Below are 19,624 nucleotides of genomic sequence, written 5' to 3'. Positions count from 1 at the left end.
TAAAATTCTTGGATAAGATCGCAATCTTTTGATGTATTTTCATGGACATTCCTAAAATTCTTGGCTAAGATCGCAATCTTTTGATGATTTTTATGATCATTCCTAAAATTCTTGGCTAAGATCGCAATCTTTTGATGGATTTTTTTACCATTCCAAAAATTCTTGGCTGGGTCGCAATCTTTTGATTCATTTTTTGACCATTCCTAAAATTCTTGGCTAAGATCGCAATTTTTGATGCATTTTTTGACTATTCCTAAAATTCTTGGCTAAGATCGCAATCTTTTGATGCATTTTTATGATCATTCCTAGAATGCTTGGCTAAAATCGCAATCTTCTGTTGCATTTTTTTGACCATTCCTAAAATTCTTGGCTAAGATCGTAATCTTTTGATGCATTTTTATGACCATTCCTAAAATTCTTGGCTAATATCGCAACCTTTTGATGCATTTTTATGATCATTCCTAAATTTTTTGGCTAAGATCGCAATCTTTTGATGGATTTTTTGACCATTCCTAAAATTCTTGGCTGGGTCGCAATCTTTTGATGCATTTTTTGACCATTCCTAAAATTCTTGGCTAAGATCGCAATCTTTTGATGCATTTTTATGACCATTCCTAAAATTCTTGGCTAATATCGCGATTTTTATGCATTTTTGACCATTCCTAAAATTCTTGGCTAGGATCGCAATCTTTTGATGCATTTTTATGATCATTCCTAAAATTTTTTGCTGAGATTGCAATTTTTTGATGCATTTTTATGATCATTCCTAAAATTCTTGGCTAAGATCGCAATCTTTTGATGCATTTTTATGATCATTCCTAAAATTCTTGGCTAAGATCGCAATCTTTTGATGCATTTTTATGATCATTCCTAAAATTCTTGGCTGAGATCGCAATCTTTTGATGGATTTTTTGACCATTCCTAAAATTGATGGCTAAGATCGCAATTTGTTGATGCATTTTTATGATCATTCCTAAAATTTTTTGCTGAGATTGCAATCTTTTGATGCATTTTTATGATCATTCCTAAAATTCTTGGCTAGGTCGCAATCTTTTGATTCATTTTTTGACCATCCTAAAATTGTTAGTTAAGATCGCAATCTTTTGATGCAGGTTTTGATCATTCCTAAAATTCTTGGCTAGGATCGCAATCTTTTGATGCATTTTTATGATCATTCCTAAAATTTTTTGCTGAGATTGCAATCTTTTGATGCATTTTTATGATCATTCCTAAAATTCTTGGATAAGATCGCAATCTTTTGATGTATTTTCATGGACATTCCTAAAATTCTTGGCTAAGATCGCAATCTTTTGATGCATTTTTATGATCATTCCTAAAATTCTTGGCTAAGATCGCAATCTTTTGATGGATTTTTTGACCATTCCTAAAAGTCTAGGCTGGGTCGCAATCTTTTGATGCATTTTGACCATTCCTAAAATTCTTGGCTAAGATCGCAATCTTTTGATGCATTTTTATGACCATTCCTAAAATTCTTGGCTAATATCGCGATTTTTTATGCATTTTTTGACCATTCCTAAAATTCTTGGCTAGGTCGCAATCTATTGATTCATTTTTTGACCATTCTAAAATTATTAGTTAAGATCGCAATCGTTTGATGCATTTTTTGGCCATTCCTAAAATTCTTGGCTAAGATCGCAATCGTTTGATGCATGTATTGATCATTCCTAAAATTCTTGGCTAAGATCGCAATCTTTTGATGCATTTTTATGATCATTCCTAAAATTCTTGGCTAAGATCGCAATCTTTTGATGCATGTTTTGATCATTCCTAAAATTCTTGGCTAAGATCGTAATCTTTTGATGCATTTTTATGATCATTCCTAAAATGCTAGGCTAAGATCGCAATCTTTTAATGCATTTTTTGGCCATTCCTAAAATTCTTGGCTAAGATCGCAATCTTTTGATGCATTTTTATGACCGTTCCTAAAATTCTTGGCTGGGTTGCAATCTTTTGATGCATTTTTATGACCATTCCTAAAATTCTTGGCTAAGATCGCAATCTTCTGATGCATGTTTTGATCATTCCTAAAATTCTTGGCTAAGATCGCAATCTTTTGATGCATGTTTTGATCATTCCTAAAATTCTTCGCTAAGATCGCAATCTTTTGATGGATTTTTATGATCATTCCTAAAATTCTTGGCTAAGATCGCAATCTTTTGATGCATTTTTATGATCATTTCTAAAATTCTTGTATAAGATCGCAATCTGTTGATGGATTTTTGACCATTCCTAAAATTCCTGGCTAAGATCGCAATCTTTCGATGCATTTTTTGACCATTCCTAAATTTCTTTGCTAAGATAGCAATCTTTTGATGCATTTTTATGACCATTCCTAAAATTCTTGGCTAAGATTTCAATTTTTTATGCATTTTTTGACCATTCCTAAATTTCTTGGCTAAGAGAGCAATCTTTTGATGCATTTTTATTACCATTCCTAAAATTCTTGGCTAATATCGCGATTTTTTATGCATTTTTTGACCATTCCTAAAATTCTTGGCTAGGTCGCAATCTTTTGATTCATTTTTTGACCATCTAAAAATTGTTAGTTAAGATCGCAATCTTTTGATGCATGTTTTGATCATTCCTAAAATTCTTAGCTAAGATCGCAATATTTTGATGCATTTTTGACCATTCCTAAAATTCTTGGCTAAGATCGCAATCTTTTGATGCATTTTTTGACCATTCCTAGAATGCTTGGCTAAGATCGCAATCTTCTGTTGAATTTTTTGACCATTCCTAAAATTCTTGGCTAAGATCGCAATCTTTTGATGCATTTTTATGATCATTCCTAAAATTTTTTGCTGAGATTGCAATCTTTTGATGCATTTTTATGATCATTCCTAAAATTCTTTTATAAGATCGCAATCTTTTGATGCATTTTTTGACCATTCCTTAAATTCTTGGATAAGAGAGCAATCTTTTGATGCATTTTTATGACCATTCCTAAAATTCTTGGCTAATATCGCGAATTTTTATGCATCTTTTAGACATTTTTAAATTCTTGGCTAAGATCGCAATCTTTTGATACATTTTTACAACCGTTCCTAAAATTCTTGGCAGGGTCGCAATCTTTTGATGCATTTTTTGACCACTCCTAAAATTCTTGGCTAAGATCGCAATCTTCTGATGCATGTTTTGATCATTCCTAAAATTCTTCGCTAAGATCGCAATCTTTTGATGCATTTTCTGACCATTCCTAAAATTCTTGGCTAAGATCGCAATCTTTTGATGCATTTTTCACCATTCCTAAAATTCTTGGCTAAGATCGCAATCTTTTGATGCATTTTTTGACCATTCCTAGAATTCTTGGCTAAGATCGCAGTCTTTTGATGCATTTTTTGACTATTCCTAAAATTCTTGGCTAAGATCGCAATCTTTTGATGCATTTTTATGATCATTCCTAAAGTTTTTTGCTGAGATTGCAATCTTTTGATGCATTTTTATGATCATTCCTAAAATTCTTGGATAAGATCGCAATCTTTTGATGCATTTTTATGATCATTCCTAAAATTCTTGGCTGAGATCGCAATCTTTTGATGGATTTTTTGACCATTCCTAAAATTGATGGCTAAGATCGCAATTTGTTGATGCATTTTTATGATCATTCCTAAAATTTTTTGCTGAGATCGCAATCTTTTGATGCATTTTTATGATCATTCCTAAAGTTTTTTGCTGAGATTGCAATCTTTTGATGCATTTTTATGATCATTCCTAAAATTCTTGGATAAGATCGCAATCTTTTGATGCATTTTTATGATCATTCCTAAAATTCTTGGCTGAGATCGCAATCTTTTGATGGATTTTTTGACCATTCCTAAAATTGATGGCTAAGATCGCAATTTGTTGATGCATTTTTATGATCATTCCTAAAATTTTTTGCTGAGATTGCAATTTTTTGATGCATTTTTATGATCATTCCTAAAATGCTTGGCTAAGATCGCAATCTTTTGATGCATTTTTATGACCGTTCCTAAAATTCTTGGCTGGGTTGCAATCTTTTGATGCATTTTTTGACCATTCCTAAAATTCTTGGCTAAGATCGCAATCTTCTGATGCATGTTTTGATCATTCCTAAAATTCTTGGCTAAGATCGCAATCTTTTGATGCATGTTTTGATCATTCCTAAAATTCTTCGCTAAGATCGCAATCTTTTGATGCATTTTTATGATCATTCCTAAAATTCTTGGCTAAGATCGCAATCTTTTGATGCATTTTTATGATCATTTCTAAAATTCTTTGATAAGATCGCAATCTGTTGATGGATTTTTGACCATTCCTAAAATTCCTGGCTAAGATCGCAATCTTTCGATGCATTTTTTGACCATTCCTAAATTTCTTGGCTAAGATAGCAATCTTTTGATGCATTTTTATGACCATTCCTAAAATTCTTGGCTAAGATTTCAATTTTTTATGCATTTTTGACCATTCCTAAAATTCTTGGCTAAGAGAGCAATCTTTTGAAGCATTTTTATGACCATTCCTAAAATTCTTGGCTAATATCGCGAGTTTTTATGCATTTTTTGACCATTTTTAAAATTCTTGGCTAGGTCGCAATCTTTTGATTCATTTTTTGACCATCCTAAAATTGTTAGTTAAGATCGCAATCTTTTGATGCATGTTTTGATCATTCCTAAAATTCTTGGCTAAGATCGCAATCTTTTGATGCATTTTTGACCATTCCTAAAATTCTTGGCTAAGATTGCAATCTTTTGATGCATTTATTTGACCATTCCTAGAATTCTTGGCTAAGATCGCAATCTTTTGATGCATTTTCTGACTACTCCTAAAATTCTTGGCTAAGATCGCAATCTTCTCATGCATTTTTATGATAATTCCTAGAATGCTTGGCTAAGATCGCAATCTGTTGATGCATTTTTATGATCATTCCTAAAATTTTTTGCTGAGATTGCAATCTTTTGATGCATTTTTATGATCATTTCTAAAATTCTTAGCTAAGATCGCAATCTATTGATGCATTTTTTGACCATTCCTAAAATTCTTGGCTAATATCGCAATCTTTTGATGCATTTTTATTACCATTCCTAAAATTCTTGGCTAATATCGCGATTTTTTATGCATTTTTTGACCACTCCTAAAATTCTTGGCTAGGTCGCAATCTTTTGATTCATTTTTTGACCATCCTAAAATTGTTAGTTAAGATCGCAATCTTTTGATGCATGTTTTGATCATTCCTAAAATTCTTAGCTAAGATCGCAATCTTTTGATGCATTTTTGACCATTCCTAAAATTCTTGGCTAAGATCGCAATCTTTTGATGCATTTTTTGACCACTCCTAGAATGCTTGGCTAAGATCGCAATCTTCTGTTGCATTTTTTGACCATTCCTAAAATTCTTGGCTAAGATCGCAATCTTTTGATGCATTTTTATGATCATTCCTAAAATTTTTTGCTGAGATTGCAATCTTTTGATGCATTTTTATGATCATTTCTAAAATTCTTGGATAAGATCGCAATCTTTTGATGCATTTTTTGAACATTCCTTAAATTCTTGGATAAGAGAGCAATCTTTTGATGCATTTTTATGACCATTCCTAAAATTCTTGGCTAATATCGCGAATTTTTATGCATCTTTTAGACATTTTTAAATTCTTGGCTAAGATCGCAATCTTTTGATGCATTTTTACAACCGTTCCTAAAATTCTTGGCAGGGTCGCAATCTTTTGATGCATTTTTTGACCATTCCTAAAATTCTTGGCTAAGATCGCAATCTTCTGATGCATGTTTTGATCATTCCTAAAATTCTTCGCTAAGATCGCAATCTTTTGATGCATTTTTATGATCATTCCTAGAAGTCTTGGCTAAGATCGCAATCCTTTTGGTGCATTTTATGATCATTCCTAAAATTCTTGGATAAGATCGCAATCTTTCGATGCATTTTTTGACCATTCCTAAAATTCTTGGCAAAGATAGCAATCTTTTGATGCATTTTTATGATCATTCCTAAAATTCTTGGCTAAGATTGCAATTTTTTATGCATTTTTTTACCATTCCTAAAATTCTTGGATAGGTCGCAATCTTTTGTTTCATTTCTTGACCATTCCTAAAATTCTTGGCTAAGATCGCAATCTTTTGATGCATGTTTTGATCATTCCTAAAATTCTTGGCTAATATCGCAATCTTTTGATGCATTTTTTGACCATTCCTAAAATTCTTGGCTAAGATCGCAATCTTTTGATGCATTTTTGACCATTCCTAAAATTCTTGGCTAAGATCGCAATCTTTTGATGCATTTTTTGACCATTCCTAGAATTCTTGGCTAAGATCGCAATCTTTTGATGCATTTTTTGACTATTCCTAAAATTCTTGGCTAAGATCGCAATCTTTTGATGCATTTTTATGATCATTCCTAAAGTTTTTTGCTGAGATTGCAATCTTTTGATGCATTTTTATGATCATTCTTAAAATTCTTGGATAAGATCGCAATCTTTTGATGCATTTTTATGATCATTCCTAAAATTCTTGGCTGAGATCGCAATCTTTTGATGGATTTTTTGACCATTCCTAAAATTGATGGCTAAGATCGCAATTTGTTGATGCATTTTTATGATCATTCCTAAAATTTTTGCTGAGATTGCAATTTCTTGATGCATTTTTATGATCATTCCTAAAATTCTTGGCTAATATCGCGATTTTTATGCATTTTTGACCATTCCTAAAATTCTTGGCTAGGATCGCAATCTTTTGATGCATTTTTTATGATCATTCCTAAAATTTTTTGCTGAGATTGCATTTTTTTGATGCACTTTTATGATCATTCCTAAAATTCTTGGCTAAGATCGCAATCTTTTGATGCATTTTTATGATCATTCCTAAAATTCTTGGCTAAGATCGCAATCTTTTGATGCATTTTTATGATCATTCCTAAAATTCTTGGCTGAGATCGCAATCTTTTGATGGATTTTTTGACCATTCCTAAAATTGATGGCTAAGATCGCAATTTGTTGATGCATTTTTATGATCATTCCTAAAATTTTTTGCTGAGATTGCAATCTTTTGATGCATTTTTATGATCATTCCTAAAATTCTTGGCTAGGTCGCAATCTTTTGATTCATTTTTTGATCATCCTAAAATTGTTAGTTAAGATCGCAATCTTTTGATGCAGGTTTTGATCATTCCTAAAATTCTTGGCTAGGATCGCAATCTTTTGATGCATTTTTATGATCATTCCTAAAATTTTTTGCTGAGATTGCAATCTTTTGATGCATTTTTATGATCATTCCTAAAATTCTTGGATAAGATCGCAATCTTTTGATGTATTTTCATGGACATTCCTAAAATTCTTGGCTAAGATCGCAATCTTTTGATGCATTTTTATGATCATTCCTAAAATTCTTGGCTAAGATCGCAATCTTTTGATGGATTTTTTGACCATTCCTAAAAGTCTTGGCTGGGTCGCAATCTTTTGATGCATTTTGACCATTCCTAAAATTCTTGGCTAAGATCGCAATCTTTTGATGCATTTTTATGACCATTCCTAAAATTCTTGGCTAATATCACGATTTTTTATGCATTTTTTGACCATTCCTAAAATTCTTGGCTAGGTCGCAATCTATTGATTCATTTTTTGACCATTCTAAAATTGTTAGTTAAGATCGCAATCTTTTGATGCATTTTTTGGCCATTCCTAAAATTCTTGGCTAAGATCGCAATCGTTTGATGCATGTATTGATCATTCCTAAAATTCTTGGCTAAGATCGCAATCTTTTGATGCATTTTTATGATCATTCCTAAAATTCTTGGCTAAGATCGCAATCTTTTGATGCATGTTTTGATCATTCCTAAAATTCTTGGCTAAGATCGTAATCTTTTGATGCATTTTTATGATCATTCCTAAAATGCTTGGCTAAGATCGCAATTTTTAATGCATTTTTTGGCCATTCCTAAAATTCTTGGCTAAGATCGCAATCTTTTGATGCATTTTTATGACCGTTCCTAAAATTCTTGGCTGGGTTGCAATCTTTTGATGCATTTTTTGACCATTCCTAAAATTCTTGGCTAAGATCGCAATCTTCTGATGCATGTTTTGATCATTCCTAAAATTCTTGGCTAAGATCGCAATCTTTTGATGCATGTTTTGATCATTCCTAAAATTCTTCGCTAAGATCGCAATCTTTTGATGGATTTTTATGATCATTCCTAAAATTCTTGGCTAAGATCGCAATCTTTTGATGCGTTTTTATGATCATTTCTAAAATTCTTGGATAAGATCGCAATCTGTTGATGGATTTTTGACCATTCCTAAAATTCCTGGCTAAGATCGCAATCTTTCGATGCATTTTTTGACCATTCCTAAATTTCTTGGCTAAGATAGCAATCTTTTGATGCATTTTTATGACCATTCCTAAAATTCTTGGCTAAGATTTCAATTTTTTATGCATTTTTTGACCATTCCTAAAATTCTTGGCTAAGAGAGCAATTTTTGATGCATTTTTATGACCATTCCTAAAATTCTTGGCTAATATCGCGAGTTTTTATGCATTTTTTGACCATTTTTAAAATTCTTGGCTAGGTCGCAATCTTTTGATTCATTTTTTGACCATCCTAAAATTTTTAGTTAAGATCGCAATCTTTTGATGCATGTTTTGATCATTCCTAAAATTCTTGGCTAAGATCGCAATCTTTTGATGCATTTTTGTCCATTCCTAAAATTCTTGGCTAAGATCGCAATCTTTTGATGCATTTTTTGAACATTCCTAGAATTCTTGGCTAAGATCGCAATCTTTTGATGCATTTTTTGACTACTCCTAAAATTCTTGGCTAAGATCGCAATCTTCTCATGCATTTTTATGATCATTCCTAGAATGCTTGGCTAAGATCGCAATCTTCTGTTGCATTTTTTGACCATTCATAAAATTCTTGGCTAAGATCGCAATCTGTTGATGCATTTTTATGATCATTCCTAAAATTTTTTGCCGAGATTGCAATCTTTTGATGCATTTTTATGATCATTTCTAAAATTCTTAGGTAAGATCGCAATCTATTGATGCATTTTTTGACCATTCCTAAAATTCTTGGCTAAGAGAGCAATCTTTTGATGCATTTTTATTACCATTCCTAAAATTCTTGGCTAATATCGCGATTTTTTATGCATTTTTTGACCATTCCTAAAATTCTTGGCTAGGTCGCAATCTTTTGATTCATTTTTTTGACCATCCTAAAATTGTTAGTTAAGATCGCAATTTTTTGATGCATGTTTTGATGATTCCCAAAATTCTTAGCTAAGATCGCAATCTTTTGATGCATTTTTGACCATTCCTAAAATTCTTGGCTAAGATCGCAATCTTTTGATGCATTTTTTGACCATTCCTAGAATGCTTGGCTAAGATCGCAATCTTCTGTTGCATTTTTTGACCATTCCTAAAATTCTTGGCTAAGATCGCAATCTATTGATGCATTTTTATGATCATTCCTAAAGTTTTTTGCTGAGATTGCAATCTTTTGATGCATTTTTATGATCATTCCTAAAATTCTTGGATAAGATCGCAATCTTTTGATGCATTTTTGACCATTCCTAAAATTCTTGGCTAGGTCGCAATCTTTTGATTCATTTTTTGACCATCCTAAAATTGTTAGTTAAGATCGCAATTTTTTGATGCATGTTTTGATCATTCCTAAAATTCTTCGCTAAGATCGCAATCTTTTGATGCATTTTTATGATCATTCCTAGAAGTCTTGGCTAAGATCGCAATCCTTTTGATGCATTTTATGATCATTTCTAAAATTCTTGGATAAGATCGCAATCTTTCGATGCATTTTTTGACCATTCCTAAAATTCTTGGCTAAGATAGCAATCTTTTGATGCATTTTTATGATCATTCCTAAAATTCTTGGCTAAGATCGCAATTTTTTATGCATTTTTTGACCATTCCTAAAATTCTTCGATAGGTCGCAATCTTTTGATTCATTTTTTGACCATTCCTAAAATTCTTGGCTAAGATCGCAATCTTTTGATGCATGTTTTGATCATTCCTAAAATTCTTGGCTAATATCGCAATCTTTCGATGCATTTTTTGACCATTCCTAAAATTCTTGGCTAAGATCGCAATCTTTTGATGCATTTTTTGACCATTCCTAGAATTCTTGGCTAAGATCGCAATCTTTTGATGCATTTTTTGACTATTCCTAAAATTCTTGGCTAAGATCGCAATCTTTTGATGCATTTTTATGATCATTGCTAGAATGCTTGGCTAAGATCGCAATCTTCTGTTGCATTTTTTGACCATTCCTAAAATTCTTGGCTAAGATCGCAATCTTTTGATGCATTTTTATGATCATTCCTAAAATTTTTTGCTGAGATTGCAATCTTTTGATGCATTTTTATGATCATTCCTAAAATTCTTGGATAAGATCGCAATCTTTTGATGTATTTTCATGGACATTCCTAAAATTCTTGGCAAAGATCGCAATCTTTTGATGCATTTTTTTGATCATTCCTAAAATTCTTGGCTAAGATCGCAATCTTTTGATGGATTTTTTTACCATTCCTAAAATTCTTGGCTGGGTCGCAATCTTTTGATTCATTTTTTGACCATTCCTAAAATTCTTGGCTAAGATCGCAATTTTTGATGCATTTTTTGACTATTCCTAAAATTCTTGGCTAAGATCGCAATCTTTTGATGCATTTTTATGATCATTCCTAGAATGCTTGGCTAAAAACGCAATCTTCTGTTGCATTTTTTGACCATTCCTAAATTTCTTGGCTAAGATCGTAATCTTTTGATGCATTTTTATGACCATTCCTAAAATTCTTGGCTAATATCGCAATCTTTTGATGCATTTTTATGATCATTCCTAAATTTTTTGGGTAAGATCGCAATCTTTTGATGGATTTTTTGACCATTCCTAAAATTCTTGGCTGGGTCGCAATCTTTTGATGCATTTTTTGACCATTCCTAAAATTCTTGGCTAAGATCGCAATCTTTTGATGCATTTTTATGACCATTCTTAAAATTCTTGGCTAATATCGCGATTTTTATGCATTTTTGACCATTCCTAAAATTCTTGGCTAGGATCGCAATCTTTTGATGCATTTTTATGATCATTCCTAAAATTTTTTGCTGAGATTGCATTTTTTTGATGCACTTTTATGATCATTCCTAAAATTCTTGGCTAAGATCGCAATCTTTTGATGCATTTTTATGATCATTCCTAAAATTCTTGGCTAAGATCGCAATCTTTTGATGCATTTTTATGATCATTCCTAAAATTCTTGGCTGAGATCGCAATCTTTTGATGGATTTTTTGACCATTCCTAAAATTGATGGCTAAGATCGCAATTTGTTGATGCATTTTTATGATCATTCCTAAAATTTTTTGCTGAGATTGCAATCTTTTGATGCATTTTTATGATCATTCCTAAAATTCTTGGCTAGGTCGCAATTTTTTGATTCATTTTTTGACCATCCTAAAATTGTTAGTTAAGATCGCAATCTTTTGATGTAGGTTTTGATCATTCCTAAAATTCTTGGCTAGGATCGCAATCTTTTGATGCATTTTTATGATCATTCCTAAAATTTTTTGCTGAGATTGCAATCTTTTGTTGCATTTTTATGATCATTCCTAAAATTCTTGGATAAGATTGCAATCTTTTGATGTATTTTCATGGACATTCCTAAAATTCTTGGCTAAGATCGCAATCTTTTGATGCATTTTTATGATCATTCCTAAAATTCTTGGCTAAGATCGCAATCTTTTGATGGATTTTTTGACCATTCCTAAAAGTCTTGGCTGGGTCGCAATCTTTTGATGCATTTTGACCATTCCTAAAATTCTTGGCTAAGATCGCAATCTTTTGATGCATTTTTATGACCATTCCTAAAATTCTTGGCTAATATCGCGATTTTTTATGCATTTTTTGACCATTCCTAAAATTCTTGGCTAGGTCGCAATCTATTGATTCATTTTTTGACCATTCTAAAATTGTTAGTTAAGATCGCAATCTTTTGATGCATTTTTTGGCCATTCCTAAAATTCTTGGCTAAGATCGCAATCGTTTGATGCATGTATTGATCATTCCTAAAATTCTTGGCTAAGATCGCAATCTTTTGATGCATTTTTATGATCATTCCTAAAATTCTTGGCTAAGATCGCAATCTTTTGATGCATGTTTTGATCATTCCTAAAATTCTTGGCTAAGATCGTAATCTTTTGATGCATTTTTATGATCATTCCTAAAATGCTTGGCTAAGATCGCAATCTTTTAATGCATTTTTTGGCCATTCCTAAAATTCTTGGCTAAGATCGCAATCTTTTGATGCATTTTTATGACCGTTCCTAAAATTCTTGGCTGGGTTGCAATCTTTTGATGCATTTTTTGACCATTCCTAAAATTCTTGGCTAAGATCGCAATCTTCTGATGCATGTTTTGATCATTCCTAAAATTCTTGGCTAAGATCGCAATCTTTTGATGCATGTTTTGATCATTCCTAAAATTCTTCGCTAAGATCGCAATCTTTTGATGCATTTTTATGATCATTCCTAAAATTCTTGGCTAAGATCGCAATCTTTTGATGCATTTTTATGATCATTTCTAAAATTCTTGGATAAGATCGCAATCTGTTGATGGATTTTTGACCATTCCTAAAATTCCTGGCTAAGATCGCAATCTTTCGATGCATTTTTTGACCATTCCTAAATTTCTTGGTTAAGATAGCAATCTTTTGATGCATTTTTATGACCATTCCTAAAATTCTTGGCTAAGATTTCAATTTTTTATGCATTTTTTGACCATTCCTAAAATTCTTGGCTAAGAGAGCAATCTTTTGATGCATTTTTATGACCATTCCTAAAATTCGTGGCTAATATCGCGATTTTTTATGCATTTTTTGACCATTTTTAAAATTCTTGGCTAGGTCGCAATCTTTTGATTCATTTTTTGACCATCCTAAAATTGTTAGTTAAGATCGCAATCTTTTGATGCATGTTTTGATCATTCCTAAAATTCTTGGCTAAGATCGCAATCTTTTGATGCATTTTTGACCATTCCTAAAATTCTTGGCTAAGATCGCAATCTTTTGATGCATTTTTTGAACATTCCTAGAATTCTTGGCTAAGATCGCAATCTTTTGATGCATTTTTTGACTACTCCTAAAATTCTTGGCTAAGATCGCAATCTTCTCATGCATTTTTATGATCATTCCTAGAATGCTTGGCTAAGATCGCAATCTTCTGTTGCATTTTTTGACCATTCCTAAAATTCTTGGCTAAGATCGCAATCTGTTGATGCATTTTTATGATCATTCCTAAAATTTTTTGCCGAGATTGCAATCTTTTGATGCATTTTTATGATCATTTCTAAAATTCTTAGCTAAGATCGCAATCTATTGATGCATTTTTTGACCATTCCTAAAATTCTTGGCTAAGAGAGCAATTTTTTTATGCATTTTTATTACCATTCCTAAAATTCTTGGCTAATATCGCGATTTTTTATGCATTTTTTGACCATTCCTAAAATTCTTGGCTAGGTCGCAATCTTTTGATTCATTTTTTGACCATCCTAAAATTGTTAGTTAAGATCGCAATTTTTTGATGCATGTTTTGATGATTCCTAAAATTCTTAGCTAAGATCGCAATCTTTTGATGCATTTTTGACCATTCCTAAAATTCTTGGCTAAGATCGCAATCTTTTGATGCATTTTTTGACCATTCCTAGAATGCTTGGCTAAGATCGCAATCTTCTGTTGCATTTTTTGACCATTCCTAAAATTCTTGGCTAAGATCGCAATCTATTGATGCATTTTTATGATCATTCCTAAAGTTTTTTGCTGAAATTGCAATCTTTTGATGCATTTAATGATCATTCCTAAAATTCTTGGATAAGATCGCAATCTTTTGATGCATTTTTTGGCCAATTCCTTAAATTCTTGGCTAAGAGAGCAATCTTTTGATGCATTTTTATGACCATTCCTAAAATTCTTGGCTAATATCGCGATTTTTTATGCATCTTTTGGACAATTTTAAATTCTTGGCTAAGATCGCAATCTTTTGATGCATTTTTACGACCGTTCCTAAAATTCTTGGCTGGGCCGCAATCTTTTGATGCATTTTTTGACCATTCCTAAAATTCTTGGCTAAGATGGCAATCTTCTGATGCATGTTTTGATCATTCCTAAAATTCTTCGCTAAGATCGCAATCTTTTGATGCATTTTTATGATCATTCCTAGAAGTCTTGGCTAAGATCGCAATCCTTTTGATGCATTTTATGATCATTTCTAAAATTCTTGGATAAGATCGCAATCTTTCGATGCATTTTTTGACCATTCCTAAAATTCTTGGCTAAGATAGCAATTTTTTGATGCATTTTTATGATCATTCCTAAAATTCTTGGCTAAGATCGCAATTTTTTATGCATTTTTTGGCCATTCCTAAAATTCTTGGATAGGTCGCAATCTTTTGATTCATTTTTTGAACATTCCTAAAATTCTTGGCTAAGATCGCAATCATTTGATGCATGTTTTGATCATTCCTAAAATTCTTGGCTAATATCGCAATCTTTCGATGCATTTTTTGACTATTCCTAAAATTCTTGGCTAAGATCGCAATCTTTTGATGCATTTTTATGATCATTGCTAGAATGCTTGGCTAAGATCGCAATCTTCTGTTGCATTTTTTGACCATTCCTAAAATTCTTGGCTAAGATCGCAATCTTTTGATGCATTTTTATGATCATTCCTAAAATTTTTTGCTGAGATTGCAATCTTTTGATGCATTTTTATGATCATTCCTAAAATTCTTGGATAAGATCGCAATCTTTTGATGTATTTTCATGGACATTCCTAAAATTCTTGGCTAAGATCGCAATCTTTTGATGCATTTTTTTGATCATTCCTAAAATTCTTGGCTAAGATCGCAATCTTTTGATGGATTTTTTTACCATTCCTAAAATTCTTGGCTGGGTCGCAATCTTTTGATTCATTTTTTGACCATTCCTAAAATTCTTGGCTAAGATCGCGATTTTTATGCATTTTTATGATCATTCCTAGAATGCTTGGCTAAAATCGCAATCTTCTGTTGCATTTTTTGACCATTCCTAAATTTCTTGGCTAAGATCGTAATCTTTTGATGCATTTTTATGACCATTCCTAAAATTGTTGGCTAATATCGCAATCTTTTGATGCATTTTTATGATCATTCCTAAATTTTTTGGCTAAGATCGCAATCTTTTGATGGATTTTTTGACCATTCCTAAAATTCTTGGCTGGGTCGCAATCTTTTGATGCATTTTTTGACCATTCCTAAAATTCTTGGCTAAGATCGCAATCTTTTGATGCATTTTTATGACCATTCCTAAAATTCTTGGCTAATATCGCGATTTTTATGCATTTTTGACCATTCCTAAAATTCTTGGCTAGGATCGCAATCTTTTGATGCATTTTTATGATCATTCCTAAAATTTTTTGCTGAGATTGCAATTTTTTGATGCATTTTTATGATCATTCCTAAAATTCTTGGCTAAGATCGCAATCTTTTGATGCATTTTTATGATCATTCCTAAAATTCTTGGCTAAGATCGCAATCTTTTGATGCATTTTTATGATCATTCGTAAAATTCTTGGCTGAGATCGCAATCTTTTGATGGATTTTTTGACCATTCCTAAAATTGATGGCTAAGATCGCAATTTGTTGATGCATTTTTATGATCATTCCTAAAATTTTTTGCTGAGATTGCAATCTTTTGATGCATTTTTATGATCATTCCTAAAATTCTTGGCTAGGTCGCAATCTTTTGATTCATTTTTTGACCATCCTAAAATTGTTAGTTAAGATCGCAATCTTTTGATGTAGGTTTTGATCATTCCTAAAATTCTTGGCTAGGATCGCAATCTTTTGATGCATTTTTATGATCATTCCTAAAATTTTTTGCTGAGATTGCAATCTTTTGATGCATTTTTATGATCATTCCTAAAATTCTTGGATAAGATCGCAATCTTTTGATGTATTTTCATGGACATTCCTAAAATTCTTGGCTAAGATCGCAATCTTTTGATGCATTTTTATGATCATTCCTAAAATTCTTGGCTAAGATCGCAATCTTTTGATGGATTTTTTGACCATTCCTAAAAGTCTTGGCTGGGTCGCAATCTTTTGATGCATTTTTATGACCATTCCTAAAATTCTTGGCTAATATCGCGATTTTTTATGCATTTTTTGACCATTCCTAAAATTCTTGGCTAGGTCGCAATCTATTGATTCATTTTTTGACCATTCTAAAATTGTTAGTTAAGATCGCAATCTTTTGATGCATTTTTTGGCCATTCCTAAAATTCTTGGCTAAGATCGCAATCGTTTGATGCATGTATTGATCATTCCTAAAATTCTTGGCTAAGATCGCAATCTTTTGATGCATTTTTATGATCATTCCTAAAATTCTTGGCTAAGATCGCAATCTTTTGATGCATGTTTTGATCATTCCTAAAATTCTTGGCTAAGATCGTAATCTTTTGATGCATTTTTATGATCATTCCTAAAATGCTTGGCTAAGATCGCAATCTTTTGATGCATTTTTTGGCCATTCCTAAAATTCTTGGCTAAGATCGCAATCTTTTGATGCATTTTTATGACCGTTCCTAAAATTCTTGGCTGGGTTGCAATCTTTTGATGCATTTTTTGACCATTCCTAAAATTCTTGGCTAAGATCGCAATCTTCTGATGCATGTTTTGATCATTCCTAAAATTCTTGGCTAAGATCGCAATCTTTTGATGCATGTTTTGATCATTCCTAAAATTCTTCGCTAAGATCGCAATCTTTTGATGCATTTTTATGATCATTCCTAAAATTCTTGGCTAAGATCGCAATCTTTTGATGCATTTTTATGATCATTTTTAAAATTCTTGGATAAGATCGCAATCTGTTAAAGGATTTTTGACCATTCCTAAAATTCCTGGCTAAGATCGCAATCTTTCGATGCATTTTTTGACCATTCCTTAATTTCTTGGCTAAGATAGCAATCTTTTGATGCATTTTTATGACCATTCCTAAAATTCTTGGCTAAGATTTCAATTTTTTATGCATTTTTTGACCATTCCTAAAATTCTTGGCTAAGAGAGCAATCTTTTGAAGCATTTTTATGACCATTCCTAAAATTCTTGGCTAATATCGCGAGTTTTTATGCATTTTTTGACCATTTTTAAAATTCTTGGCTAGGTCGCAATCTTTTGATTCATTTTTTGACCATCCTAAAATTGTTAGTTAAGATCGCAATCTCTTGATGCATGTTTTGATCATTCCTAAAATTCTTGGCTAAGATCGCAATCTTTTGATGCATTTTCTGACTACTCCTAAAATTCTTGGCTAAGATCGCAATCTTCTCATGCATTTTTATGATCATTCCTAGAATGCTTGGCTAAGATCGCAATCTGTTGATGCATTTTTATGATCATTCCTAAAATTTTTTGCTGAGATTGCAATCTTTTGATGCATTTTTATGATCATTTCTAAAATTCTTAGCTAAGATCGCAATCTATTGATGCATTTTTTGACCACTCCTAAAATTCTTGGCTAAGAGAGCAATCTTTTGATGCATTTTTATTACCATTCCTAAAATTCTTGGCTAATATCGCGATTTTTTATGCATTTTTTGACCATTCCTAAAATTCTTGGCTAGGTCGCAATCTTTTGATTCATTTTTTGACCATCCTAAAATTGTTAGTTAAGATCGCAATCTTTTGATGCATGTTTTGATCATTCCTAAAATTCTTAGCTAAGATCGCAATCTTTTGATGCATTTTTGACCATTCCTAAAATTCTTGGCTAAGATCGCAATCTTTTGATGCATTTTTTGACCATTCCTAGAATGCTTGGCTAAGATCGCAATCTTCTGTTGCATTTTTTGACCATTCCTAAAATTCTTGGCTAAGATCGCAATCTTTTGATGCATTTTTATGATCATTCCTAAAATTTTTTGCTGAGATTGCAATCTTTTGATGCATTTAATGATCATTCCTAAAATTCTTGGATAAGATCGCAATCTTTTGATGCATTTTTTGACCATTCCTTAAATTCTTGGATAAGAGAGCAATCTTTTGATGCATTTTTATGACCATTCCTAAAATTCTTGGCTAATATCGCGAATTTTTATGCATCTTTTAGACATTTTTAAATTCTTGGCTAAGATCGCAATCTTTTGATGCATTTTTACAACCGTTCCTAAAATTCTTGGCATGGTCGCAATCTTTTGATGCATTTTTTGACCATTCCTAAAATTATTGGCTAAGATCGCAATCTTCTGATGCATGTTTTGATCATTCCTAAAATTCTTCGCTAAGATCGCAATCTTTTGATGCATTTTTATGATCATTCCTAGAAGTCTTGGCTAAGATCGCAATCCTTTTGGTGCATTTTATGATCATTCCTAAAATTCTTGGATAAGATCGCAATCTTTCGATGCATTTTTTGACCATTCCTAAAATTCTTGGCAAAGATAGCAATCTTTTGATGCATTTTTATGATCATTCCTAAAATTCTTGGCTAAGATTGCAATTTTTTATGCATTTTTTTACCATTCCTAAAATTCTTGGATAGGTCGCAATCTTTTGATTCATTTTTTGACCATTCCTAAAATTCTTGTCTAATATCGCAATCATTTGATGCATTTTTTGATCATTCCTAAAATTCTTGGCTAAGATCGCAATCTTTTGATGCATTTTTGACCTTTCCTAAAATTCTTGGCTAAGATCGCAATCTTTTGATGCATTTTTTGACCATTCCTAGAATTCTTGGCTAAGATCGCAATCTTTTGATGCATTTTTTGACTATTCCTAAAATTCTTGGCTAAGATCGCAATCTTTTGATGCATTTTTATGATCATTGCTAGAATGCTTGGCTAAGATCGCAATATTCTGTTGCGTTTTTTGACCATTCCTAAAATTCTTGGCTAAGATCGAAAGCTGTTGATGCATTTTTATGATCATTCCTAAAATTTTTTGCTGAGATTGCAATCTTTTGATGCATTTTTATGATCATTCCTAAAATTCTTGGATAAGATCGCAATCTTTTGATGTATTTTCATGGACATTCCTAAAATTCTTGGCTAAGATCGCAATCTTTTGATGCATTTTTATGATCATTCCTAAAATTCTTGGCTAAGATCGCAATCTTTTGATGGATTTTTTTACCATTCCTAAAATTCTTGGCTAGGTCGCAATCTTTGATTCATTTTTTGACCATTCCTAAAATTCTTGGCTAAGATCGCAATCTTTTGATGCATTTTTTGACTATTCCTAAAATTCTTGGCTAAAATCGCAATCTTTTGATGCATTTTTATGATCATTCCTAGAATGCTTGGCTAAAATCGCAATCTTCTGTTGCATTTTTTGACTATTCCTAAAATTCTTGGCTAAGATCGCAATCTTTTGATGCATTTTTATGATCATTCCTAAAATTCTTGGCTAAGATCGCAATCTTTTGATGCATGTTTTGATCATTCCTAAAATTCTTGGCTAAGATCGTAATCTTTTGATGCATTTTTAAGATCATTCGTAAAATGCTTGGCTAAGATCGTAATCTTTTAATGCATTTTTTGGCCATTCCTAAAATTCTTGGCTAAGATCGCAATCTTTTGATGCATTTTTATGACCGTTCCT

Source organism: Thermobia domestica, chromosome 7 (genome assembly GCF_964235325.1).
Source record: "Thermobia domestica chromosome 7, izTheDome1.hap1.1, whole genome shotgun sequence".
Lineage (NCBI taxonomy): Eukaryota > Metazoa > Arthropoda > Insecta > Zygentoma > Lepismatidae > Thermobia > Thermobia domestica.
The sequence above is the reverse complement of the archived record's forward strand: the minus strand, read 5'-3'. Positions refer to the sequence as shown.